Source organism: Etheostoma spectabile, chromosome 11, assembly GCF_008692095.1.
Source record: "Etheostoma spectabile isolate EspeVRDwgs_2016 chromosome 11, UIUC_Espe_1.0, whole genome shotgun sequence".
NCBI classification, from domain to species: Eukaryota; Metazoa; Chordata; class Actinopteri; order Perciformes; family Percidae; genus Etheostoma; species Etheostoma spectabile.
Window position 1 is genome coordinate 4,564,620 of NC_045743.1, and position 27,581 is coordinate 4,592,200.

Sequence of the window (27,581 nt, forward strand, 5' to 3'; positions counted from 1 at the left end):
CAGAGGAATCATAGGGCGCATTAGTTCTGGCAAATAATAGAATATGTAAATAAAAATCTGCTTGTGGCAATTTAATATTTGTAGTTTTACCGTAAACTGGAGATATCGAACGGTGATCATTTAAGTGGTGATCATCCAATGTCCCATTTTGAGTAAAAAATGTTCTCTCAAAGAAAGAACAAGAGTAATTCCATGCGTTTTCTATAATTTGTCATCCACAAACCGGATATTTCATCCAATAATCAACTTCAAGTTTCAAAGTGCCCACATGCACCATGTAAGACTGCATGAGGGCTATTTCATTGAAATTTCGGAATAGATGTCTCATAAAAGACTGCAAACGAGGTTCGTAAACAATCGTTAAGTCTAAAACCACAAGAACAATATTTGGTTCGTGTGAAATGGGAAAATGTAGTCTTCGTGTTTTTCTTTTCCCTGTATGTTTTGTTTTATTATCACTGTGCAACACAAACCATAAAGGTATTTGTTGTCCAGTCCTAGATGACCTGTGGCGTATGCAAAACGTTCGGTGGCTGGTGTGCACCTGCTGTTGTAGGAGAAAGTAGAAAGAAGCATAAAAAAAAAGAATTCTGAACGTGCTGGCGCCGTGCCTGTTGGACAATATGGGCGGTGAAAATGGGTTCCTCGTTAGGTTACTGATAAAATAATAACCCTTTGAGATGATGCTTCTGATGGCAAGCATCACCTTTTACTCTCTGACTAAAGGCATAGGCCAGGCAGGCTCATGCTTCACCCCTTCCCTTTGTGTACCTTGAAAAAAAGTGATGGCAAACACAGTTGGGGAGTTGTGCCAACACTACAAAAGTTATTTTCATCATGCCACAAATAGGATCTCTATTAAATTCAAATCCAAACCCACAAAATGTTTCTCATCAGACTTTTACACTGACAACTCAGAACAACCGAGACGTGTGCAGTGTATTTTACGCATGCAGACTGGTGTAGTGTTAGATAGATAGATAGATAGATAGATAGATAGATAGATAGATAGATAGATAGATAGATAGATAGATAGATAGATAGATAGATAGATGTTTATTGATCCCAAGGAAAATGGGAAATTCCTGTGTTACAGCAGCAAAATCAGTCACAATTATTACTCCAAGCCACGCTTAATCATACTTTTTTTTCAGCCTGTAAGGTTATGAGCTTATTGTGGAATTGCTTTTGCAAAATCCACAATTATCCAAAGGCCTTCCTTTTAATGTTAGGCTACTGTTAACTATTAAAGGCAAAGTCCGGATATAACTATCATGCAGGTCACCTGAGACTATAGGCCTACAGTATAGGTGCAGCAATGGCTCCGAGGAACTCATTTTACATATCCTCTTGTTCCTTTTTGGTCAGACTTTCACAATCATTGTGTGCATTTGTTTTTTTCTCACAGTTGTCTTTTTAAATTTCATGTGCAACCTTGTTTTTCTTTAGAAAAACATTTTGTCACAGCTCATAGCGTGAGGTCAAAATATTTTCAAAGACATTTAGGAGCTGAATACACTGAGCTGCTGTTTATTGCATATAGAAATGATCCACGCGGTCAGTGTTCAGCATATGCTGCCACAGTCGTCAGGCTGGATGGAGAGGAGGGCGCCTTGATGGTGACTTCATTGACACCAACAACTTCCTGACGCAACGCTACTGTAACAGCGGCGCGGAAACAGGGAGCTCACCTTTTTATCCGATGAACCAACATGATCCTATTTCTGCATAGTAAGCCGTCTCAGCTCTCCCTCCCCTCGGTTCCAAGAACAGTGTCGGGCTCGTTACATCAAAATATCTGTTTATGCTTCAGTTTTCTTACGACATGAGGGCAAAAGCCTCGTTACTAGGCTACTTGTTGCGTTACTTTGCCGCGAGAAAACAGGAAATCCAAATGCCTGACCTGTTATTGATGTCCATATTCTCTTCTCATATTTTGTGTTTGATAAAACCTGCTTCCACCAAGAGAAAATCAACTTTGTTTGCCACATTTAATGTGTGACAACGAGCGAGTGGACGGATGATACAATAACTCAACTTCTGTCCGGGTTTCATGCTGAATGAAAGGTGAATTCGTGTGCAAAGAGTTTTGAAATTGAAAAAGAATCGTATGTCTCTACACTCTTACTCTTTGTTGGTGGTAACGCGTTACTGCGCATCTCGTTACCAGCCTGCACTGTCCGGGAACTAGTTTTAAATCGAAAAGCGAGAAGGCTACGTGCGCTCTCGTTCTGAAGGCTCTGGCTCGGCGAAGTCACAGACAGAAAACCTATACGCGCCATTGAAAGCAGGCACAGAAGTCTGTATACGATTCGGAACCCGTAGTTGTGTAAAGAAATCCAAGTTATCGAGCCGGGCTTTGTACATGTTCCTCAACGCGCGCACGGGGCGCACCGACCTGTAGTAGCCTGATCTTGGATAGCCTATCAAACCCGGGCACCGTCTAGCCTACTGTCTATTTCACTTTGAAGGGATGCTGGTCGTCCCAGACACGTGAGCTGAGCTGATGAGACGAGTTTATCGCGGATTTGGATGAGGGGTTTTCTGTGCGTTAATGGCCACGCGTGCGAACTAGGCAATGGTGCGCTCAGATGGTTTTTTTTTTTTTTCTTTCTCTCTCTCGGTCGCTCTATGTATCTACCGCTCCGCCTCCCCCTTTTCGCAACATTGACGCAACCAAAAATACTGGAACAAAAGAAACAACTTCCTTGAAGCTTTGCTGAAACTGCACTTAGTCGGAGAATGGAAGCTGGTTGTCAACTTGTCTGGATGGAAATGTCGATGTGAGGGTGTCACCAGTGGCCGGCTGGCAGCGACAAAGATGCAGTCGATCACTCCGAAAGACATCCAGGCTGTCGAGTAAGTGCCATTAAACATTCAGTGGAGTAATTTCAACTTTTGCTGTGTGACCTCTCGACTAATTGAGTTTGCCGTACAGTGTCAGTCACTGCAAAAAAATAAATAAACTCGTTTTGGTCGATTCTCTGCGACACGGGGCACAAAGTAAAGTGCCTTAAATGTAAAGCTGTCGAATTGACGAGGTAGAATATAAGTTTTAGGCCTTTATATACATTGTGGCGGCTGTCGAGGTGCATGCTGATTTCAAAATGACAGGCTGTGTAGCCTACTCTTTTTCAACAATATGACATTTAGGAGCCATTGACAACGAGGCTGTCAATCTAGAACACGGTGTTTGTAGGTTAGTTCATCTAATGAGGAGTCAGTTTTTATAAGATATAGCCTAAATGTGAACAACCTTTATCCGAGCACACATAAATGTGTTGTGCATTGACAGGCTACCAGTTTATTATTGTTATTCATGCAGCAGCCTTGAGCCGTCGCCAGTTGCATGAAGATCCTGGTCATCGACAAACATGTCCCCAACATGAGCAGCATGCGATTATTTTATGAAACAGATATGGTGTCATTATTTTGGGTGATGTGTCTAACTTTGCTTTGAGGTTTAATCCGCAGTTTGTACGGACGATCAGTGTGCTTTGTCGCGTCGGTGTTTTCGCTGCATGAACAAAGGACTGGATGGAGTAGTCGGCTCGGCACAGAGCGTCGGTGGAGAGCAGGCGGGCTGTTTACAATAATAACACGGTCGCGGATGACGTCACGCGACTGACAGCGCCCTCGGCCAATCGGGGAGCCGCTTAGCCATCAGCAACACGCTATATTTGGAAAGTGGTTACATCATCGCGGTACAACAGTGGCCTGTGGAGGGAGGGACTTCCGCAGGGATTTTCAATTTGTAGTCCAGAAACAGGACAATGAGTAGATTAGTTTTGTCTTTAGAAGCTTGAAGTCTGGATTTTTAGAGATTATCAAACATTTCCAGAAGGTGTTTACACTCTTATTTAGCCAAGATAATGTTAGGTGTGCCTTAAACACTGTTTCTGACTGTGTCATTACATAGCAGGCATGGTCAGTAAACCTACAGTATTGGCTAATTTGATATAACCTCTGAGTGTCAGTTGAAATCTGCCAGCTTCCAGTTTCAAATGTTAAAAATAGTATTTTTAGTATGCCAAAAATGCTTGTCTGAGGAACGCATAGGAGGTTAATGTTTAATTTTCATACACTACATGCACAAAATTTCTCAGCAAACAGCCTCCGCAACTCTATAAATGTTTAGTGATCCCCTAGATGTCAAGTCAATTCTATTCATATAGCTTAATATCACATCATTTTCCAAAGGGATTTTTAAATCTGTAGCCTACAGCATACCACACCGTCTTTAATCTGAAACTTGATTCGAATAAAGAAAAACACCCGCAAAAACCCTTTAATGCATGGGTTTCTACATTAGAAAATAATGATGGACGGTTATAACAAAGTATTGATATTTCAACACCTGCATATTTTTGTTAAGTGTTGATTTTTGAAAGGAGCATTAATAATACCGTAGTTAAGGTAGAGCTTTTTTCTCCCATGTATTGTTGAATGGCAACCACACAGCAGCATTGTAGCCAACAACTGTCAAAGAAGAGATTATCCATCATCTGTCCCCAGTCCTCCTGCCTCAGCACCTACAACGGCTGAGTGAAAATACTGTTAATAAAACTGTCAACTTTAAAATGCGCAGGTAGTCGCTCGGCTTCAGTACTACATATTTGTTCAAACACGTAAGAGTTAAACATGAGAATGAGCCTACAAAGCTGAAACAAAAGAGAAGCCTATATTTTCAGTTATAGATGCTGTTCAGAAAGTGTCTCGAGGTAGGCTGTGTCTTTGTTAGGAAATATTGCAATCAAATACCAGGTGCATGGTGACAGGCTAAATTACTGCTTTATACTTATAAGTTTCAGCAGCAGTAGTATATTAGACTGTAAAATAATAATACATTTAAGACTGTAGACAGTAATCTCCTTAATTGTCTAAATATAATTTAGTGGTGTTAGTATCAGTCATACCTGCTCTGATATTGCCTTGTCAAATTCAATTATCGGACATACTATAACAATGGAGACAATTTCTGCTCTGAATTTTATTTTTTAAGAGAGCATAAGATCATTAAATACAAGTGGTGGACTTGAGACACGCAGCCAGGAGTCCATCCCTTTAATATAAATATTGGTTTTGATGAATTTTTAAGCTTTGATTAGCTCTATGCACTTGACAAAAACATAAACAGTCATCTAATTTATTTCAGCATATGACAATGTATAACATTATACAGTACCTACTGTGCAGTGACTTCACAACAGGGTGATGATGTGTGCCATAGAAATAAAATCCATTGTGAAGAAACATTTCAGTTTTTAGCATCATCTAAATGTCAGCTATATTTGGTTGATTGTGAAAGATGACTAATATATATCTAGAAATCTAACACATAGCCTAAAAAGAGTTCTCAGTGATCAAAACAACAATACTGACAATGGAGACTTAGATTAGCTTCCGTAATGAGTTGACACCAGATGAGCACACATGCCTATGAATGGAAAATAAATTAGAGGGCTATGTATTGTATGTGGTTTGTTTTCCACTTCATCTTCTAACAATCACTTTGCAGTCTTTCCAAGGTGTCAAATGTCTATTAAAATGCGTTGCAGAGATTTAAATCTAGAGTGCAAAACGTTTCACTTACTTTTTGTTTCTGGTCACAGACTTTTTAGGCAAGACTAAAAACAAACACTGATACTAAGCGTTATCTTGCTGATATTCGTACAGTATGAGCACAGGCATGCTGTACAACACTCGTGAGTGCAATTAATGAACTTTACTGTAGGCTTTAGTAGTTTTTGAATGCTTTCCGGACTAAAAAATGTGATTGCATGCTGTGACCTAAACTCAGACTCTAGATTGCTAATTTAAATTAGATGAAAAGAACTTTGATTTCTTACAGAATCTTTTTAAGAAAAAAAATAATGTCCATTAAAAGGACAGTGGCTAGAACAGTCTACTGTAGTGGGTTGCTTTTGTCATTGGGTTCTTTGTGCCTTTGTAAAATGTCACTGAGCTAAACATAATGTTGGAAAGTAGGCTATGCTGAGGTAAATTAATTTGCAAATAGTTTATTGTAGTTGCAGATACTGAACCGTCTTCTGAGACTTGTTGTATGGGGTACACCTATGAGTCTCTGATTGTCACCTCATTTTTAAATTCAGTAATTTCATTAAATTGCACACTTTATTTGTTTATATTATTTCCATCCAGGTCTCAATTAAGAGACCTAACCCTGTGGTGGAGCTGCTGTTCATTTTGGCTTGCACAATCATCACGTTTTGAGATAAAGAATGTATACACAAAATATCTCCAATCACCAGCTTCCGGCAAAAAAATATCGCAGTTAATATCCGGCTACCAAAACGTATTCTTTGAGGCCTTTCTGTAACCCTGCATGCCTAGGATTAGGTCTTGCTTGTATTTAGCCTTCTCTGTAATCCCTCTCAGCAGTCTGCCTCAATGCAGAAAGAAAAAAATTCCGAGGGGTGTGGACAGTCATCAAGATAATAAAACATGTTTACTACTAGACCAGGAAGCAACATAAATAACGTTTTGTTGGATGATTTGGATGTCTCAATACTAACGATGATATATTTTTTTTAATGGACGTCTCTCATCAGGTTGAAACAGCCCAACCAGGACACTGGATGTTTGGCTCTCAATGCAGTGATGTGTGTCTGAGGTTGTTTGTCAAATTTGATTGCTTTGTACACCGGATCATATGATGTTGTTTTTTGGCACATCACCCCACATTTAGTTTGGAAAATGCAGTAGTTATTACATATGAGAAAATAAAACATCATATATGGTGTTAACAGTACAACAGAGTTAGAAACACAATTTGGGGAGAAATCAAGCTGTTCGTGAGGATCTTGTCAGGGACAGTTGGGTGTCGACAGACTAGTTTCTACAGGGAAGGTTTTCCTCATTGTTTTAGTATTTAAGATAAAAAAAACTTAATCAAAGAATTTCTTAGTGGATCTTTTTTAAATTTTCCTCAGCTTGCCTTCTATTCCTGCTACTAAACACTTTTTACCCCCCCCCCCCCAGCCATGTTACCAATGCAGCTAGCCAAGTTTTCCCCCTTAATTGTCCCTTATGCTCGTAATGTAATTTTAGACTACTCTATGAAATATACTCACTTAATTTGATTGCTACGTGTGAGAATGTCTGTAAGACTAACTATAAAAAAGGCTTCTTGTGCTATAATATGAACTTGCAGGCCAAGCATGTGATAGTGTTTAGCAGGACTCTGACTAGGAAAGTCTGTTTTATGCTTTTACTTTGAGATAAACAATTTGATTTCAATATTTTATCATATTTTGTCACGGCCAATTTAGGTGTAAAAAAAAGTTGTGCGTAAACTTTTTATAGTGCTCAGGGGCTAACATGACCACCTCCCAGCCTTTGTGCTTAAAAGAGGTCAGAGGTCTCTGTTGTGTTTACAGGGTGACCTGCTAGTGACTATTAGCCATTGATAAATGTGATGTCCCACAAGTGTGCGGGCCGGACCCCTCCTAAGGGGGAGGTGTTATAACACGCCCCACACTAACCTCCCCAGCCAACCCCACCTCAACAGTGCATACACACACGCAAACACACACACTCTGCCCTGCTGACAGGAGCACAAGGGGGCAGCTGCTACAGATGTCTCATAGAGAGAGGGGGAGGGGAACCGAGGAGACATCAATGGAGAGTCTCTCTCTAGTATGGAGTTCTCAGTGGGGCTCATTGTGTTCGCTAAGGACCAAGACGAGGGACTAGGCCGCCTTAATTTAGTTAGCCTATAGTCTCTTAAACTTTGTTTCAGGGTGCTGCTCATTTTGACTGCCATGCTGTTATATTCATGTATTACTTTCAGAGGGAGTTGTCTTCTTGTATAGACTGCAAAAATATCCCCAAATATTAGCTTCATTTACACAGGTTGATATTTACTATGAAGAATTGAAAAATAAGGGGACTTTTTTCTTAGCACAATGAAATAATTTAGTCTCAGACAGTTTTGATTCGAAGAATGAATTGAACTAACTATTTAAAATGAAGACAATTTTAAATTCACCTCTGCAGTGAGAAAAGTAGGAGGAGTTTCACACATGCCTAATTTAATTCAGGGATAGGCAGCAATGCACCATGGAGAGCCATGCATTTTCTCAAATCAACCAACACCTAATGCTTCCATGATAGAGGGTGATTTTACTTGTATAGCACACTTTTAACAAGAGTCATCCGAGGTGACCTGCTTGTGACTTACGTTGACATTAAAGCTAACTGTTAGTCTTCTGTGATACATGGGTGCTTTTCCCTGGTTTGATGTCACCTCTGCTCTTAATCAACCTGTTTGCAAGGTGTCATTCATTCTTTTTTTTATTGATATTTTTCACTTCAGTAAACTAGAGGGGTTTGCTTTGGAACTCTCGAAGTGTGTTGTGAGCTGAGCTTTTTCTATGTCTATTTCCCTATCATTTGATGTGATGCAGTGCCATGTCTGGTAGTGGTGTGAAAGGCCATCTTTTAAGTCACATGAGGGAAGAAAGAGAGAGAGAGAAAAAATCTGTAAAACTCCTCCTTGAATGAGAAGCAGCTGAGTGTAACAGCCAACCATGCATGCAAGTCATCTAACATGAAATCAAATTACATTGAATAAAAACTGCCCCAGCATGGCAACTTTGCAGCCGGGTTAGCCTGCTGTGGCCAAACACGATACATGACACTGTGGCTCTTGTTCAGCCCATCTACCATAAGACAAGGGAGAGCCCCACTCCTCACTTCTAATGAAGAGATGTATTATGATGTGATTTCATTTGTGCCTGCAGAAAAGTTGCTGTGGATAACAGAGCAGTGAGTAGCATGGTTCATTTGTGTAGTGACATGTGACTTGTGTTTTTGTGAATCATAAGGATCCCCTGCCTAATGGAAGGCAGTGTGTGCTCATGTGACGGTGACACAATGCAGGACAAACTGTATAGTATTCACCAGAGCTCAGCTAGGCTACTGTTTGACACTGCTAATAAGGACCCATGAGCGCCTGTTTATCTTGTTAATTTTTCTCATAATGAAACTAAATAAACCACAATTTCTGTTCCTGGTACAGTAGGGTTTTGACTAGTGGTTACTGTGTACTCCTTTTAAAACTTTGACAAAACCAGAGTTTTTCAACAGTATACTAATCTGAAAAGATGTAAATATTGCATATGTGCATTTGTAGTTTTTAATGTGTGTGTGTGTGTGTGTGTGTGTGTGTGTGTGTGTGTATATGTATGTGTGCACGATGTCTTTTAGTACTGAATCATGATCTCCCCTATGGTCACGGTGGTGTTTTTGCTGGCTCATCCCTGCCTCTCCACATGCCTGTTTAACAACACAGAGCTCCTCCTTACTGGCTTCCTGTCCAAACCAGTTTATCTGTAAACAAGTGTGTTTTTTTCCTCTCCACCCCATTGTCCACACTACACCAGAATGCATGCACAATGGGCGCCCTCTCCTTCCCAGTCTGCTTTTGTACTCTAAAGTTTAAAAAAAAAAAATGACATTACATACACAAAATGTCAATTACATCTGTGATTGTGTAAACATTTTCAAAAAGGTTATTAGAAATATGAACTTAGTTAAAGTTGTGTTCAAAAGATTGGCCTCACAAGCACACCATTAAACTAATAAAAGGTTGCAGCTGATTATTTTTCCAATGCACCCTGGTGGAGCCAACTACTGACATAGCAGGTGTATGTTATGTATTGTTATTATGTGTACATTGGGATGAAATGGCTGTCTCTGTTTATATTGCCCAAGGTACACCATGCTACACTAGATATGATAACAGCAGGGTTATTGTGGCAGTACCCAACCGTCCCTGCTTTGGCTGTTGCTTGCACACTGCAGTGGTGTGTGTACTCGTGTGGTGTTGTCCTAAATTTAAAGAAGTTGTTATGCCTTATAATAAACTCATGGGATTTGTTTATTTTTAAGCATGATATCCATGTTCCTTTGAAAGATGTGGAAAACAAATCTATCAAAAGTTTTAAAAAATGGGGAAGAAGGAGACTTTAAATTAGAGAGGGCAATATGATGTCACAGCAATTTAAGATAAGAAAGCAATGTCCTCTTTCGAACTGTGGAAAATAGACAGTCTTTAAAAACACAACCCCACATTATGACTGAGAAGAGCATGGAAGAGAACATTACTGCTGACTGAGCCGTTGCAGTTTAGCAGGCCCTTTACCTCAGAGGTTAAGGTTTTTATTGCTTTTTATTCCTGCTTTTTCACATCCTTTATGGTTTTAGATTGCATCTCCTTGGCCTTAGGAGTAATCTCACAGATTCCTTTACTTCTTGACCTAATAATATGCATGTACCAGATGTTATGTTCCTGTCATCTATGGCTGCAATAATGTGTTTTATTAGGCCATCTTGGTTGTTTTTGATAGGCCTGTCACTCCAAGACAAGCACTTGTGTGCTAGCTGTAGATAAGGACCCATTCTATGAATAAGGAACACATTTTGAACAGAAATTCATACCGCTTATGTGAAGGATGGTAAGAAAAGTATAGCAACATATTCAGGTTTCATACACCCAAATGACAAATGCTTTTACATGTAACTCTCCTTATATATGAAATTTGGTACCAAAAACTGTGAGGCCAACTGCATCTTTCAGGCATTGCTGTTGTGGATAACTATGGAGCAAGCTTTTGAATTTGCCCTCTTCAGTTTGCACCATGTGTATTTATTATGCTTACTTACAAAGCTGTGGAGCTTCCACTAAAAGTTGTATTCATTTTAATTGGTAAATAAACTTGAAACAAATTGTAATTTTTGGTATAATAGGAAAAGTAAGTTTTTTTATATGTTTACAATATTTATTTTAGGCTATGAATATAGAGTATCTATGGTACTTATTAATGCCATTAGTGTTGACTTGATTGCACATTTTCTCAATCTCCTGTTGTAACACTATTTTTGTGGTACATTGTGTGACATATGAAGGCAGCATTGTGTTTTTAATGGTGCATAATCGTTATAAAGGATTGTGGCATTCATTTCATATAAAAAATCTGGTTTGAACAAGTTTGAACGTAAAGGTTTTGGCTCTGCTGAGTGCTGTATAAGTCGTTGAGGGACCAAAAGAGTTAATTTGTCTCTCTCTGTTGAAGGCTGCGTGGGCTGCGAGATCATTCGAGAGTGCATTTTCAGCGTCCAATCAGCTGTGCGGAGTCCACTCCGCTTTCAGCCAATAGGGAGAATGGGAGGCTCTATCGAATTTGAATGAGGAGTGTATCTTTCGGCGCCATTTTCGAGTGAGCAGCGATTGCCTCAGCAGCTGCGGAGAGAGGATGCTGCGAATATAGAAAGCTGCCGCTGAGACGGGGGAGAAACCAAGCGCTCAAAATTAAACTGCGCTTTTAGAGAGGGGAATCGCAAGAATCAATGGAAACACAGGTACTTGACGCCACAAATTATTTAAATTGATTTTAGTCGGACGATATAAACGGACTGAACGGGAGGAGTACGCGGAAAAGGGGAGAGACAGACCTTGGCGGGGAGACGTTAGCCATTTGGCCAGCTTTGCTTGCTTGTACTACTCCTAGCAGCTAGCCTGTTAGCTTAGCCTGCTAGCTCATATAGAGGGAAGTCTGACTTTGCTGCGCTGTGACTGTATTCAAAAAAACAAAAATGCGCTCGTACAGCGGTCCGTTTTACCCAGGAGATGAGAGGGAACTATTTTATTAAAAACCGAAAAATGGGAAATTATTTAGCATGTGGAACAGCCTTAACATAAGGGTTATAAATCAAAGTTGAACTATAAGGGACTGTTTTTTTTCGCATTGGATCGTAGTTTTGAGCGGGAGGTGCAAAAGCAGCCAGGCTCGAACTGAGGAGAAGCCCAGTCGGCAGTGTCAACAAATGCACACGGCACATTCACTGAGTTAGGAGGGAAAACGAGAGACCGACCGAGAAAGGCACAACGTTAGTGCTTCTTGTTGTAACTTAATTTTACTAAGCTTGTTAACTAAGGTGCAAGCTGGTAGATTGCATGTGTTGTTGCAAGCGCTTTGTGGATGGTTAGAAAGAAAACACCTGGTAAGTTTGTCATTATGTAGCTGCTCAGTCATGGCTTTAATAATAAAGACGGCAGTTTGTTTTATTTTCCTATCTGTGTCGTAAAGTGGTTCTCAACGTGTTTGCAGTCTTAACGGTATCCCCTGTATTAACGTAACTTCGATGACCAGTAACGTTACCAAATAATTCACCAAGTCTTAATCAACGTTAAGTAGTTGCTGCATATTTGTATCTGTTGATACATTTGAAAATATGTTATCTTACCTTAACGTCAACGTTGGACGATCATGCAGTGGCTCTCGGCCAAGTGACAACAATTATAAGTCGCCACTTCTGATGATTCAACTGTAATAGCTCTGTAAAACTCTAGACGGATGGCAGTCATAACCATCAACGATTGAGTAAAGTTAAAAAATAATTATAAAAAAACAACGTAAATTGTATTGTTAGTTGCGGTGTTGCTCAGTAATGCATTTTTTGATCATCGTGGTTTAAAGTAGAAAGGTTTTCAGTCATTGCCTTTTGGCTTTTTCGTACTTAGTAGCATCGCTCCACTTTCTGTGTGCCCTGGACTATGATTAAATTCAAGTAACGTTACATTGAAAGGAGAAAAAAAAAAACTTTCGCTGTATATTCGGGTTAGTAAAGAGTGACAAAACGGATCCAATCATTAATTACTAGAGGTTGTAAGTGTGACATATTATCCTGCCTCAACATGGCTACTCGACTAATAATAAAGCATGAGAGGAAAAGAGAGGTTCCATATAATTGTGCGTCTAAACCCGCCCCTTCTACTTCCTTCTAAGTAGAGATCGGTTTGATGTGTTACATAACACGAGACCTTCCTATCTTTTAACGTTGCGGGGTTGCATTTATTTATCAAAATACGTGCCCACATTGTCAAGTATCATGTCAAATCTTAATGAGATTTAACTGCGTTGAGAACATGAGACAGAGTAGGCACTTCTGGTCATTTCCCTGCAATATATTTTCCCCCTCCCTTGCCCCCGTCACAAATGACAGGGTAACTAATACCATTTGTCCAGGAATTATATTTTGTCATTGATATTTTTGCAGCAGTAAGGTTAAGAGTTGTTTCTACTTCAATTAGATATGCATGAACTGAATGAAATTAAACAAAATACCATTGTGTTATGCATAGCTTTCTTCACTGAAATTGCAGGTTGTGTCCTTAGTATAATTATTTTTGGTGAAGTGGGACAGCATTTTCACCATGAAACCGCCCAGCTTATATAGTTAGATTTTGTGTATTTGTTTTTGAGGGCATTTAGTTGGAGGGAAATTAGCCAAAGTGATATGAGGCGAAGAGCTTTGACAGCCACATAGCAAAGAGGTGGAAACCACTATACTATAAGATCTTATGTGTCTGACTGACAGAAGTTTAATTTGTTGGTGTATGAAACAATTGATAGTATCATAACTTCCAAATGTGACTGCCGTGTAATTCTCTGCTTTAGGAAGAAACAAATTGGTTGATTTTGAATGTATGCCACATGGTGTATTTAAATGAATGGGCAACTTGTATAACCCACGTTCTTTACATGTAGTGGTGTTAACTCCAATATGACATGCACACATGATGTTAAAAAAAACGTATTTATTGATAATTAGGTTTGTAAAAAAAAATTGCTGGTTCTTAATAAATGGAACTACAATGTAAAACAAGAAAGAGAAATGTAATTTGGGTTACTGTGTGTGTGTGTGTGTACACTGAGTAGCCCACGCCTGCTTATTTAATGCTAAATGTTGTTGAAATTGTCTGAGTGAATTCAGACAGACAACAGTTAGCTGTTTTAAAGAAAGTGAAATTGCTCTAATGACTTACATGTAGAAAAAAATATTACTGGACCCTTGGCTGGCAAAGTCTAGTGGGAAAAAAAGTCACTTTTCTTTCTGCGTCAGTTGATTTGTTTAAATAGAAAAAGGCTAAAATATTTGTTATAGACAGTACTGTTGAGGCAGCATTAGTGGTTATTAAAATCTAATTTTCATCCAATGGAGTTCATGGAAACAATCTTTTGTAATCAGTTTTACAAAATCAGCTTTACTGTGTGCCTGTGTACTGTTGCTGATTTTTCAGTTTCATAAAAACTAGATTTTAATTTGTCAGCTCTAATCTCTAGAGAGGATGAGGTAGCACTTTTTCAGAAATTATTTTTATGATTAAGAATCTTAGAAATATACAAACTTCTGCACTGACTATCTAATCAAAGGAATGTGTGTCCAATGTGCTCATAGACGAGAAATAGGTGTAAATATTTTGCTCATATTCTAAAGAGGAATTACAGTATTGTTGACACTGTCCGTTTGCAATTGTGAAATTAGTACTGGTGTATTGAACAGTTTCTTATATCTGTGGTGCCTACAGTTAGTCTCCTGTAAATGCCACAGGCCTATGTCTCGCCTCCATTCTCTGGTATCTGCCTCTTAACTCTCTCTGTACAGCACCGTTGTGTGGTTTCAGACTGTTAGCATGACATTCTGTGACTCATCATTCTGTCTTCTCAGACCCCTCTGGCAAAATGGGCTCCCACCCCCATTTCCTGGTGAAACTGTGCTTTTCTTTTTGTACTTGCTCACGTGTTGTAGCCGGGCTGCAGAGAACCCCCACCCTTCTCTTCCCTCTTTCTGCAACACTCAGCACAAACTTTATAGTATTCAAATTTGCAGTAATGGGAACTGGTTTTCAAGGGTCTTGTGTTTTTTCTCTCCAGAGGTTGGCCTTGGTTTTTAGTTCTATGTTGGGATGCTAATTTGTTGATTTTTTTCTTTTCTTTTCTTTTTCTGACCAATAGCTGACCCTTGTTAACCAATCATTAATCGACAAGCAGCCAACTGAGTACCAGTTTCTCTGTCTTGGACGCTCAGACATACTTTTGGCGGACAGCTGCGGACTTGTAGCGGTTGCTCAGTCACAACGTTGCGCGCAGTGACGTGGAAACAAGCAGTCACCTGTAACCACTTTCGTGTTTGTGACACAAGCCCGCAGATGCCGCCGAGCGCATGTCCGAGCTTGTCTCCACTGCATCCACCAGCGAGGTTGTCGGCCATACTCTCTGTCGGACAGTCAATTTAACACGCCAGTTCCCATATAGTGTCACGTAGCTCTCTGCGGTGAGCGCCGTCCAGCAGAGCGCTAAGAACTACAATAAAAGCGCTTAAAATAAGATTTTCTAATTTGAATGAAAACAGTGAAAACCAATTGTGCTGAGCATTAAGCAGTCTGGAGCATAGTAACATAATAAATCTAATTATATTTATATTCTGTAGTCTGAAGTCTTGTTGATACATGGATTCAATTTTTTAGAACTCTGTGCTTAGTTCAATTATTTTGTGTGTAAAAAATAATACAGGATTTCTTTCGGGAGAAGTCATGGCCAGTTTGTAACACTGCAAATATACAAATATTGCAAAACCTTAAAAGATTTTGTTTGCTAGCTACGTAAAAAGTCAGTTAGTCTAACATAACTTATGGGTCTTCAGAGAAGCTCTAATGTCTTCTAAAATTAGTTGGCTGAGTTAATGGAGCAAAATGTAAGTGATATTAAAGAGCAAGCTGGTCATTCGTGAAAAATTTAAAAATATATATTGAAAAATAATGACCGGTTCACTCTACATTATCCCACTAATTACATGTCTATTCATACAAAGGTTACCCGTTGATAACGCCTGCATCCTGGTCGAGGCAGTTAACTTTGCCGCTGATAAGCACGGCTCTCCAGCAGAAGCCAGGTCGATCTAGTGAGTGAGCTAAGCATGAAGCTAACTAATGCTCTGTTTTCACTGTTGCTATTAGCGCTGTTATCAATCTCTGTTTCCTCCACACTCGCTCTCCCTTCTGTTATCTGTTATCTGAGCACAAATGATTCAAAAACAATTTTGATTTGAAAATGGTCGACGAGAGTCCTATTAGAATTCCGTCCATGACTACGATGTGTTATACTTAGCAACGATCTGTTATACAGAAATAAAAGCCAACAACCGACCTTGTCATAAGGCAAAATGATAGCACTCAACAGTTCCGGAAGTAACAATTCCATCAATTTTCTCCATAAGGATTTTGATTATTACCCCATACGTCTAAACCATCCAAGGTAGAAGCTCTTGTAGAAGCTAGAAGTCTGCATGAAATCAACCTTGTTTAAAGAAAAACTGGTTTTATTTGCAATCTTATGGAGAAATGCTACACTGCCCACAATCCTAAGCTTAAAAGCAACTGCTCTGATTGGTGAAACTGCATGGAAATGTTACCCAAACCCAGGAACGGCTAGAGCAAGCTGCTACCATGGATGTCTATGCTAGTTTATGTACACAGTCTTGTACTTTTGCCTTTTTTGCTGTTTTTAAAATGTTATTTTGACGTCAAATCAAATGTTTGGTTCACAATACATTTCAAGCTGTATTTTTCATACAGTAGGTGCTGCATCACTCTAGTAGGCATTTTACCTAAATGGTAGATATTAAAAAGCTGCTTATATTGGTGGTCAATATTAGGGCTGAACGATATTGTGTTTTAGCATCGACATCGCGATGTGCACATGTGCTATAGTCACATCGCAGGACGATACAATGTTGATGCCAATCGTTTTTTGCTACCTGATAGAAAAGTAAGCTTTCGTCGTTTTCCTTTTACATGATTATTACCGTCCGACCCTTTCTTTTTAAGAAAGGTAGCCATGTGGGCAACGTGTGTATGTGACGTTAGTCCGACGGGGTTTGTTATGGGAAGGGAGGCTCTCTGTGTGTAAAAAAAGTACTGCAGGCAGCAGCTGCCGCTGACACAGTGATGCGCATAGTTTCGATGAGTAGTCAGTGAAGCTACAGTGGTCAGTATTTTATGTTTGCTGCAAATACGAACTAAATTACCTGATTAAAGCAACATAATTACAAAATTTCCCCCACAGAAAGCTGCTACCAGCCAGGCTAAAGCTGATATAGTTAGCTTAAAGAAACAGGGGGTCCGTCCGTCCCAACTAACGTTACGGTTTGGAGCCAAAACGCTGGAAACGTAACACTAATGTACTGCAGAAGTCTGTGTCTGATCGAATGGAATTTACACTGATTTAATTGTTCTTAGATACAGTTTGTTGCTAGTGCACGTGACATGCAGGTACGATCAGTTTATCTAACAAACAAGCTGGCCCCGTTAGTCGACACAATCTGACATTTAGAAGAAGCAACATGCAGTCATTGTCATTCACGTTAGCCTGGATTGATTATTATATGAATACAAGGGTGTCATGCTAGTCAACCAGCGTATTTCTAACTAATATCCCTCTCCAAACCCACTTCAGAAGAGTAACAGTAGTCACAGCGCTTCTTGCTTTGGTGTTTGCAATGCATTAAAGTTCAACAAAGAATGGTTCACATTAGGAAAGATCCTTTTTAATTTGTATCTTCTATGTAGATGCACTCCCCTACAAATTCAACACAGTCAAGAATGATTTATTATTTCCAAATAGAGCTATTAAAAAAATAAAATAAAAAATAGAGGAAAAAAAATGTTTGTGCAGGCCTAATTAGTTAGTGATTAACTGCTGTTATGGTTTGTATGTACATATAGCTGGTAGATTTGATTCACTCACCAGCCCAAAAAAAAACATGGTAATCTAATGAGTGGCTGGTAAAGTAAGTGGTATTTTATGGCCTGCAAAAGTAAGATAATCTGTTGTGAACATTAATGAATTTATGTGGTAAATAAGAGGGTTAAACATTTTATAGATTTTCAAATCTTATCTTCTGCAGCTGCACTCAAAAGGTTTCCTCAGATTCCTTTTTATTGTTTTGTGTAGTGTCAAAAGTACTTATTAACTTGGACATACTATTCAGAAAGAATATTTCAGCTATTACAGTGCTGGCGAATTCTCTGCTTGACAATTCAATTTTAGGTAGTAATATGATAACCTGCAACCGCACTGGCAGTGAGATCTGACATAGCGGGAGTAATACATCCTCTGATTACACACACATGGTGTTTTCATTTCTCCTACACCAACCTTTTTTCACTCGAGGGTGCTAGATTAGCCCACAGTATTTACTTGTGAACAATTTGATTGGAAAGATTTATAGTGATCCTAAATTATTGGTGACTGGTTATGTGCATTTTATTTTAGTGGCCCTAACTGGGTAGGCAGGTAACGCCTTACCCGCCATCCCCAGACAGGCAGTGTGCTTTGGTGCAGACAGACCAGATAATTTTTACACACAATCTGACCAGCAATTCCTAGTTTGGTCAGTTTTTAATGTTTACTTCAAGAAAATAATTTGGTGCATTTGAGACAGGTTATATATACACACATATAGTTTTGTATTGTTAGTATGTGAATTCATTCTAGACATTTTAGTTGGACTATGCACACAAAATAAACAAAGTATACTTGGTGTGTTTATGTAATTGGTTTATGGGTGTGCCATTCCACTCTTAAACTTAGCTTTACTTCCTCTTTCCCCCCTCTTGCTTATGAGTGCATGTAAATATAACACACACACACACACACACACCTTACTGGTAGTTCTGTAAGTAGTGATTCACTGCAATTTATAAAAAAAAAAAAAGTTGTAGTGATGTTTAAATTTATGGTAGTTTTCTAAAAGGTCTGGTTCTTGCTAAGCTTTTTATTTTAATTTTAAGAGTTCAATACTAATGGTCATGTATAAATGAACATACTTTTGAAGTTGCGCCACAGTGTACAGGTTTGTCTGCATCCTGTTTATTACTGCTCTGTCTTCCATGGCAATAAGAGGAAGCTTGAGATAGTTCATTTGTTCATATAAAGTAGTAAATGACGAGATCAGAAATTTGAGTTTTTGAGGAATGCCTAATACTGTGTTGAAATGCATGTTTCTACAGTAAGAGGCAGGTACAGCAAATGTGTGTTCAGATTAAATATTTCACCAGACACATTGTGGACACACTGGTGTGTTTAGATGACAGACACTGCTGTATGTCTTGGGGGAACCTTTTTATAATGTGGTCCACGCTTCTTTTGGAAGTGGTTAAAAATATATTTAAAAATTTTGAATGCATGCACTGTTCTGTTGTAAGACCTGCTCTCACTAATTCAAAACAGCATAATGAGTCCTATTCAACATTATTTTACATGTTTGATGGTTGTTGTGCCTTAAAAATGTAATTTCCAATGCAGTGTTTCAAATACTTTTATCTTTTTAGATATTGTGTACCTGAACAGTCTGTCTGTCACACTCACACCTCACAGTAAATGGAGGGGTGGTGTATCCCTGGAGTGTAAGAATGACTCAGAGGTCACTCTCACAAATCTGCTAGTGTTGTCCTGGTTGACTTCCTTGTCGATCCCAGGTATATGTTTTTACATGTTTCTGGAGTTTTCTGTAATTCATTTGATAAGATATGGCTGTAGCTTCCAGGGAATCCAAGTCACTCTCCCTGTGTGCTGGACGTGTTTTGCTGGCTGTGCAAATTAACTGTTTTTTTCCAGGATTAACACATACCATAAAAGTACTGCTGTTGGTGTATTGGAACAAAGCAGTTCTTCATAAGTAGCATCTTGGTCTACTGTGAACAATTAAAAAAATTGTTCATTGCATCCTGGTTTGCTTTTAGACTGACATGCCCACTTTTTAAAGTATTTTTTAAAATTGTTATAACTGTTATAATTTATTTTTTACGTTTCTGATATGTCATCAGTGATGACATATCAGAAACTGTTGCTTTGATATTACAGATGAACTGGTTTTGTATTTGCTTACTACTGTAAAGATCTAATGCGGTGTACATGCTGCACCAGTAGCTGGTGAAAGATTATAAAGTTGTGGCACAGTGAACATAGTATATTTGTACTGTATGTGTTGACTTGCCAAACAAGGACAACAATGATTTGGCTAGCATAATACCTGCTGTTTATCTATCTTACATTTTTAAAGCGATGGATTTGTAATTGCGTGAATGTTGCTTGCATGCCAGTAAAAAGAAACCGTGGCTCTACTCGTACATTAATTGTATTTTGGATGACTAAATATATATTCTGTAACTAGTATAAATCAGTAATATTTTTAAGTGTCAGTGCCTTCAAACTAGACCATTGTGTGTACAGATCTTTAACTTGGAGTATTTTTCATGTCCCAGTGGCTGAAGATAGAACGCTTTTATGAACACAATAAGAACTCAAATTTGCATGGATCTTTTTGTGCCAATAAGTGGGATTGCCATTCAGTTTTATTAATTTATTTTTTGCCCAGCTTAGTCAATGTAGATCTGCCTTTTAGTTTGTGCTTATACAGGCAGAAGATGTTGTAACCAGCCAAAAAAAGGCTGGCTAAGACCACTTCTGGGGAGGTGATGGGTTGTCATGTCCACGTCCCTGTGCCCGATAGGGTGTAGGAGGTTACTTGACCTTCAACCTTGGGTTCAGGTGACTCTTTGAATCCATTGGTCGGGGAGCAAATAGTGTAGGAATGGGTTAAAAAGGCTGAGCAGTGAAGGTGACATGTCCGGGCATGCTGCCTTAAAGGAGAGGGAGAAAAACAGGGAGAGGTTAGAATCATTGATGTGAACGACTTATAAAGAAATTATCAGCTCAAAAGTAAAAATACACAGTCTACCTGGATAGTTCCTTTGTGCATATTTGTTTTGTAATTTTTAAGGATGAGCAAGGTAAAATAGTCGTTATATGACTACTAGTTAAGTTTAGATTATACCATAATGTCTGAAAAAAGATAAGGAAATGACTGGGCAAACACTCCGTATGTGATTCCAAGTTGTGTGCTTTCCATGTTTTCCCACTTTTTTATGTAACAAGTTATTAATTGATTTTTTTTTTATATTTACATTTTGTTGCTCACATCATTTAATCAGGCACTGCTAATCAATAGTTGTGAATGCATCCTGTGATGTGGACCTTGCCAGGAAATGTGGACCATACTAGCCCAGGTCTAATACAAGTCGATTTTGTCATTCCCCACATATCTGACAATTATACACCCCTGATGTGAAGTTGTAAATTAACCACAGTGTATCATAATCAAATGTTCAGAGTATTATTAGTTGATGTTTTGATACCTTGTGTAATGTTTTAAATTCTAAACCAAATTTTCTCCCATAAAGGATCCTACACCAGTTTAATAATTTTGTTTGGAAGGTGTAACAAATTTTGCAAAGGCTGTTCAAATGTTGTGGAGATGACTTATTTTTTAGATTTTAGAAATAATTGTAAAATTGGTACTTAATTATGGATTGTTCACCATTTCTTTATGTTTATGCATACTCGTCATCTTAATGTTCAAAAGAGTCAGTGTCCTACACCAATTTAAAAAAAAAACAAAAAAAAACACTGCACTAACTACCCTCACTGTGTTCCCACCCTCCACCTGACAATGGCAAGAGGGTGACATCTTGCCACCGTCAGGCGTGTCTGACTGGGTAACATTGTTGCACTTGTGTTCTCTATCTTTGCATACGTAACAAATTTCAACTGTATTATGCCGTAAGATAGAAAGATGAGTTAAGAGGTAAAAGTTAATGGAAATTTTAGGCCGCATAACAGAAGTTGTTCCCTTACCATATGTTCTTTTCCCCATTCCTGAAAGCATCGGCCAATACCGAGTTCCAATTCCATACCAATGCTTTTAAAAATAAATATCTATATCTCAAGTTGTTTAATGATATATATACACACACACACACACACACATATACTTTTTTTTTTTCTCTCTCTCTGTCATCTTCTGAGCTGCGCTGCAGTGTTTGTGTTTGTGAATCAGAGAGAAGGCCAGCACATCTTGTCGCTGTTTTTGAAGGGAAGTATGTTAGAGATGTTATTAGGTTCTGTCTGTCAGGTCCATGTCAGACCAAGGTCATAATTACAGGTCCATTGAGACCTCTAGTGGCAACACATTTGTTGGACCCAATCTCCTTCAGGATTATCAGGACAAAGTTTGTTTTAGCACCTTTGTATACAAACTAGGTTTTGTCAAAGGAGATTTTGTTTAAAATTCTACTATATTGTTGAGGATTACAAGGACCCTCTGAAACATCTTGCTAGAAAAGTTACCATTCCTGGTATAAGTGGAGGGACTACCTTTTATGATAGTTTGTTGATTCCTCTAGTTGGCTAAATTTGTCACCTAATGCTGGTAGGGTTTCAGTGGTTTGCTAAATTACACTTGAACACACAAGCTATTTCTTGACAATTGTGTAAACTTAGGATATGCAGTCTCTTCAATAAATTGACTACATGTATAGCTTTATTAAAGGGGTTAAAGTGCATTTTAAATAATGTATGCTGGTACTGGTTAAACTTTTTTCTAAGTAGTCAACCTTTTTTTCTTAAAAAAAAAAAAATATATATATATATATATATATATTATATTATATATACACACACAACACACACCACACACTCTACCGGTCAAAAGTTTGGGGTCACTTTGAAATTTCCATTGCACTTCATTATAGACAGAATACCAGCTGAGATCAGTTGCATTGTTTTTTTAACCAGCGCAGCAGTTTCCAGATTACATTATGTGCTTACATAATTGCAAAAGGGTTCTCCAATGTTTTCTCAGTTAGTTTTTTTTAAATGATATCAGATTAGTAAACAAAATGGGCCTCTGGAACATTGGATGAATGGTTGCTGATAATGGGGAATGTAGATATTGCATTAAAGATCAGCCCCCCCACTCAGATCAGCTGCTATTCTGTCTAACATCGAGTGGAATGGAAATTTGTAAGTGGCCCCATACTTTTGACCGGGTGTGTGTGTGTGTGTGTATATATATATATATATATATATATATATATATAGTCTCATACTTTAAGGTTAAGTGTTTTCTATTGGGTGCACATTTTGCTGAGGATAGTTAAGCTAAGAGTGTTCAACCACTGAATGATACAGTGAATCCTTAGAAAATGTCATGCAAAGTACCGACTGCTATTTTTCTCCAATTCTGCTCCCCTGTTTCCACATTGCTTTGTTGACAAGTCTATGTAAATTATTGTTCATACCATAAAAGTTTGGAAAAATGAATTGTTTTGGAACATTAGCTATGCTTCTAAACCATTTCAGTCAACAATGTCAGATCTGCTGTTATCGCAAATGCAATGAATTATGTTTTCCTGAATTAGCGATCTTAGTGCACAAATTAGTGTGCACAAGCAATGAACTTACTTACGCTATTTACTGTATGGCGAGTATGTGGACAACCCTGCCCCTAGGCTGACTGGTTCCAATGGAGAGGAATCTTAGAGGAATACGCCACCGTTTTGTTGAAATAGGGCTTATCACGGTCTCCCCTAGCTGTAGATGGGTGGGCTAGGGCATTTTTGTCTTGGTGCATGCATTGTTTTAGTCCAGTGCAACACCAGCAGCGCCGCCGCTAGTTAGTGTAGCATAGTGAATGGAATCGGGTTAGTATGTTGAGTAAAAGTGAGCCAACAAAAAAAAAACTAATTACTTCTTGGGGACTCCATATTCACAATGAGTACAAATAGCAATGCAGATTAAGACTAGACAATTTCCTAAGCAGATATTGACTTGGGACTATATAATGGGTGGAAGCACAGCTTCATAAAATGCGTTGGCCCACCTATCTACAACTAGGGGGAGACCGTGATAAGCCCTATTTCAAAAAAAATGGTGGCATATTCCTTTGATAGTAGGGAATACAATATTTGGTTCTGGTGTGGCAACACTTGGTCGAAAGGCCCTTCCTTCTTTCAACCAAAATTGCCCCTGTGCGTTATGAATTTAAGCATGATCCATAAAGAAGTTTGGAGTGGAAGAACAACTTTCCTGTATCTCTGTCCTCAACCCCATCCAACAGCTTTGGGATGAATTGAACTGGGATGATGTTTGGTCTTAACACCCAACCTCATGTTGCGGCTAAATTAGTGAAAATGTCTGCAGCCAGGTTTTTAATATTTTTTGAAAGTTTTCCCAAAGGAGTGGAGGCATGGAGGTTTTCCAGTTTTTAAATGAGATATTCCACAATAAACATGTAACATTCTGTTGTCCACATACTTTTGGCCATACAGTACACTTTGTTGCCCTACGCTGCAAGAGTAAGCAGGATAACATTTAACGGCATTATCTTTTTTTCTTCTTCTTTTTTTCTGTTTTCAGGTGGTGAACCTCCTCTTGTCTGCTTTAGTAGTGGACGGAAGACTTCAATCTGAAGAAAAATAAATATGATCATCTGAAATTTGTGTGGTAGATAATAGTCTGTAGCTCTCTGTGAACATGTGGTTTGGACTAGAAGCCTGGAGGATGAAGACTAATAACACGGAAGATGAAAGAGTTTGAAGTGGAGGGACTTGACTGCAGTTCTGGTGATGCTGTAGCAGCACGGAATGGTTTGTGGGTTACACTGAGATGCAGACCATACTGTGTTGCCGCAGTAAAGCCTGAATATACAACCTAGCGGTCACTTTGCTCTTCTTCCACAGGTTGAAGCTGACTTGTTTGCTATTACTCTGGGATTTAGTCTTGACTTTCTAAAGTAATGGCACGTAGACAATCGTTTGGCTGATTTTGCCTTTCTCCTTTGCTGGTCGCCTTACTGTAGCAGCACGTAAATATTGGAGTTAAGACTAGCTGAAGCCTCCAGTATTGATCGTGCTGCTGAAGCAAAGCTGACCGCTCACAATCAGTGCAACCAACCACTACTCAGACAACCCTGGTCGTGCCAAACTGACTGACAGTGAGCGAGTTCTTGAGAGACACAGGTACACTGTTTACCTCCAACACTACCTTGCTTTAATAGTTAAATTGTATCCAAAATCTTTTTACATTTCACTGTCACATCTGTATACTTGGAGAAATAAAATGTAAATTGTCTTTTTGTCTGTGTTTTGAAAATGACATGCCAAACTATTTTTTAACAGAATGCGATCCTATATATTGGTATTTTAATTCACTTTATACTAAAGGTTTTGCTGACACTGAAAATCCCTTGCGTGGTTTTATATAGTACCACCAAGAAGACGGCACCAGATGGCCTGCGTGGCCTCGCTGCAACTACTGGGGTGTCCGGCCTGATCGTAAGCCATGACCGAAAGATTACAATTATTGGACTGTAGTGTACACACCATTGGAATATAACAAGTTATTCAGTTTATGAAGTCGAGATAAAATAATTATATATTCTTGATGTTCACGACAATGCTGTAGCAAATGAAATGGTGTCCCGGAACGTGGCCATAAACCTCCATTTTAAAGTCGTGTCGGAAGCGCACTAACTGTGGGCATCTCTGTTGTACCAGGACCTCCGATAACCAAAATCTCTAATCAGATTTGCCTAACAAAAAGAACCAAATCCATAAAGTTTTACATGCCTTCGAAATAATGTGTCATTCGTTAGTTAATTTGGCTTTTGTACAATTTCAGACCACGGGCTTTATATAAACGTATGCGGCACACTACAGTAAAAATCCTGAAACTGATCACACACTAATCACACATCTTCACAAAAGTCGCCGAATCAGACGTTACTTTTAATAAAAACGCATGAAATAAATAAAGCTGTGGCCTAATTAATTATAACATTTTTCATGGTGACCGTGGATCCTTTTTTGATAGGTGAATTCTTCCATTTGGCCTTCTAGGCCTTTTTTTTGATGATACTTCTGAATCTTCGTATTTATTTTCCAACTACAATAAATAAATCGGAATTAGAGTATTTGGCAAAGGTGAAATTTATGCTAAAATATATTGGAGAAAAAATGGATGTGTGCATTTTAGGAGTAGCCGACTTGTTCAATGCACTAAGGCTTGCATTATTATTTTTCTTTTTTTGAAATGGAGTAACATAATTTAAAATCTATTAGTCTATATTTAAAAGATTACAGGCGTTTATTTGATAATTGCCTTGCTTTTTTATATAAGCCCATTTAATGTCTGTTTCAAAATGGACCTTTTGTGTGTGTGTGTGTGTGTGTGTGTGAGAGAGAATTTGAACCATGTTAACGTAATTCAAAAACTTTTTTTTTCAAAATGTTTCCTTTTAACTGCAGTTAACATTTAAAATGTCATGTCCATGACCTTTTTTTTTTTGCGTCTTTAGATTCAAGATGTGGAAGCAGCCTTGATGTACTGCGTGCAATTCCACATTTTGTCTTAAACCTGTTAATGCTGTTGGGACTTTTTACACATTTACCTGCTTTTATATTGTAGGCCTTTAACTAGCCTACCTATATTATTATTATAGAATAACACGCCCGTTTGGTTTTCGCTCATACTAAATTTGCAACCACCTTCTTTTCCAGAAAAAATAAACTTGAAATTAATATTAACACTAGGAAATAACAAATAAACATGGTTTAATCACAGGAGTAATAAAATAGGGCTTCACATGATCGTGTAAAAGTGTGCGGGACCTTATCCAGTGTGGAGCCTATTTAGTGCATCATTTATCTGGGTATTAAGTCATATTAATTGATCCAATGGATGGTGACTTGAAGTTTATTTGTATTAGTTCTCACGGGCCTAATTTTGATGTAGATGGCTGTCCGTACGACCTTTTCAGAAGCCTAATTCATTCTCAACATTTTCTTCTGAATTTTATTTAAGTCAACGTTTTTAGGCTATATATAAATTTGCTTGCCGTGCAATTAAAATATTGGAGTGGTAGGCTACATTTATTTTGATCCTATCTTTGCCTGGCAACAGAAGGCTATATATATGTGTGTGTATGTATGCGTGACATGACGTAGCCTACATCCTGAATGGTCAGTGCTGACATCACGGATTCACTTTGTGGTCTGACTTTAGGATTATTATTTTTTTTCAAAATGCATCTCTACTCAGAAAAATAAATAGGATAAATGATCAATGCGCAATTCACTGCTCGTCCTTTTGCTCTGACCTATTTTGATAAAAGCCATTTTTTTTTTTTGTGATAAGACAAGACTCTCTAAGCTACCCTGAATTTAAAATTAGTTGAATAACTTCCAATTGCTCACATAATTGCATTTTGATTTTCGCCTTACAAGTGAGTTTGTTACCATAGCAGAAAATAGACTGACTTAACAGGCTGCAGATGTTTGACTTTATAGGCCGGACAAGTCATGCAACGAATGAGTCACATGAACCTCCGCAAATAGCCTCGATCTTGTGTAGAAATAAAGTGACTGCCCAGCACGCGTGACAATCGTGTACCCTTACCTACGTTTTGTTATCAGTAAAAGGGGAAATACAGCGGCCAGTTTGGAGGGTTTCGTGAAAACATAATCATGGACAGTGTTTTTTATTTTTTTCCTCCTCCACAGTGTTTGCAGCCTGGTGAATATTTCACACGGGGCCCTGTTATGCAACGTTTGTAACCTTGAAGAGGATGCAGCATCACTGTGGTGCGGACGCGCTCTGCAGGGAAGAGGCCAGGAATTACACTGTTCACTTCTTTTTATTACACTTGCTTGGTTCACAGGCTCGCTTGTACCCCTGTGATTTGCCATTTCGCACAAAAAAAAAAAAAACGGAACATGAAAGTAACTTGACCTACATTTCTGTTTTATTTATCAAGATCATCCTGGATATAGGGATACATTGGTCATTACGTATTTTAAAAAAGAAAGAAATGAG

The 27,581-nt window shown here is 38.5% G+C and overlaps 1 long non-coding RNA gene across 1 annotated transcript; it reads left to right on the plus strand.

Moving 5' to 3' along the window:
- The first annotated feature begins 2,015 nt into the window (after positions 1–2,015).
- On the plus strand, positions 2,016–27,455 carry LOC116697821 (uncharacterized). The gene is made up of 3 exons (XR_004334053.1): positions 2,016–2,859; positions 24,126–24,727; positions 27,278–27,455. It is a non-coding gene; the product is annotated as an uncharacterized LOC116697821 (long non-coding RNA).
- The last annotated feature ends 126 nt before the right edge of the window (positions 27,456–27,581 follow it).